This window comes from Microtus ochrogaster, unplaced genomic scaffold, assembly GCF_000317375.1.
Source record: "Microtus ochrogaster isolate Prairie Vole_2 unplaced genomic scaffold, MicOch1.0 UNK1, whole genome shotgun sequence".
In the NCBI taxonomy this organism is placed as follows: domain Eukaryota; kingdom Metazoa; phylum Chordata; class Mammalia; order Rodentia; family Cricetidae; genus Microtus; species Microtus ochrogaster.
The window spans coordinates 40,143,100-40,145,331 of record NW_004949099.1 but is presented as its reverse complement, the minus strand read 5'-3'; positions in this window follow the sequence as shown (position 1 = coordinate 40,145,331).

The window sequence follows — 2,232 nt, the reverse complement described above, 5'->3', positions numbered from 1 at the left end:
GCAGGCGGATCTCTGGGAGTTCGAGGCCAGCCTGGTCTACAAGAGCTAGTTCCGGGACGGGCACCAAAGCTACAGAGAAACCCTGTCTCGAAAAATGTCATATTTTGGGGTTAGAGAGATAGTTTGATGGTTTTGCTCTTTCAGAGGACCCAAGTTCAATTCCCAGCATCCATATCCCATCTGGCAGTTCTCAATGGCCTCTAAACTCAAGCTCCTGGGCTACATAATAAGATTCTGTCTCAAAATAAAATAAAATTAATCAATCAACTAAAAAAAAAAAACCCTCACATCTCTGAATTGGAGAGACGCCTCAGTCAGTAACATGTTTGCCGTCCAACCATAAGAATCTGAGTTTGATCCATGGATCACACATTTTTTTTTAAAGCTGGGCATGGTGATACATATTTGAAATTCACATGCTGAGGAGGCAGAGACGGGTGGGCCTCTAGAGCTCACTGGCCAGCCAGTCCAGTTGGTGACCTCCAGGCCAGAGACATACCCTATCTCCTCCGTGGCTCAGTGATTAAGAGCATTGGCTGCTCTGGAAGAACGAGGTTCAATTCCCAGCACCCATACGACAGCTCCAAACCATCTCCATCTGTAACTCCAGTTCCAGGGGATCTGACGCTCTTTTCTGTCCTCCTCAGGCACCAGGCACAAACATGGTGCACAGACATAGACATAGATACAGACAAACATCCATATACATAAAAGAAGGATTTTTTTAAAGACAGAAGGCTCCTCGGGAATGACACTCTGGACCTTTCACACACGCGCTCACACACACACACACACACACACACACACACACACACACACACACCTGCCCATATACAGCGAGTCACCCCTCCCCCCTTTTGTCCCTGCTCCTCAGGGACCCACCAGCGGACATACTTTTCTCATTTTTCCTCCAACATTTTCTTCCTTCCTCGCTTAGCCAGGAACTCTCTCCAGACTCTGGAACTCGCCCATTGAGTCTCTAGACATGGATGCTGTCAAGATCTCCATTCTCCTACACCCCCACCCCCACCCCAAGACAGGGTTTCTCTATGTAGCTCTGGCTGTCCTGGAACTCATTCTGTAGACCAGGCAGGCCTCGGACTCAGAGATCCGCCTGCCTCTGCCCCCGAGCGCCGGGATTAAAGGTGCGCCACCACCGCCAAGATCCCTTCTTATCTCCAACAGGCTACAGGAAGACAGGCTCTTTTCCTGGACCTTTTGTGTTTCCTTTCCCGTCTGCAAATTAAACATGGAGATGAAGGCCCTCCAAATGTCGGGAAAGCTGGTGGAGGAAAACCACAGGCAAATCCTTCAGAGCATCTCATTATCTCACAGATACAGCAGCCTAAGGGCTGCTGACGGCGAATGTGTTACCAGCACCCAGGGATATGGGTTGGAACCAAGAACTGAACTCCGGGTCTCCACGTGTTTCCCGTCCTTGTCAGGCCAGCATAGTCCCCTGGACAAAGTCGGAAACACGGGCCAAGCAGCAACATTTCTCCGATTCGCTTTTTAAAAAGCATTTGCGTGATCCTTTAAAAGGTTTCTGATTTCACGGGTTGGAGCATTGGCTCATCTGGTCAAGTACTTACCATACAAGCCTGAGGCCGCGAGTTTGATCCCCAGATTCACTTGCAATCTTGGGTCTGAGGTGAGGTGGTGGAGTTAAGCAGATCCCTGAGGCTTCCTAGTCACGCAGCCTATCCTAACAGGACGAACTTCAGGCCAGTGAGGCTCAACCAAGGCAGAGAGCACTGCGAGGAGGCATGGTGCCACACCCCAGACTGACTTCTGTCCCTCATACCCCCACACAGGTTCAGACTGCAGACTTTCAATTTCAAGGAAGCTCAGCTTTAAGCAAGTTCTACACAAATAACCCAAATTCAGAAAACTCCCTGAAATCGGAAATACCCTGAACCCATAAATTTGAGGTACACCATTTCAGAACATCCCGAGATAATCAGACACTTAAAATGCCACTCGCTCCTACCGTCCAGGTCACTACATTACAAGGAAAGGAACCATGGAGTCATTACTTTGCTATGCCACCATCTATGGTCTTCCTTGATCCTTCCCCCCTCAGTCTTTGTAGGTATTAGGGCTAGAAGATCAGGGTTTTAGGGACTAAAGCCTTTTTATTTTTTTTTTGGTTTTTCGAGACAGGGTTTCTCTGTGGCTTTGGAGCCTGTCCTGGCACTAGCTCTGTAGACCAGGCTGTCGAACTCACAGAAA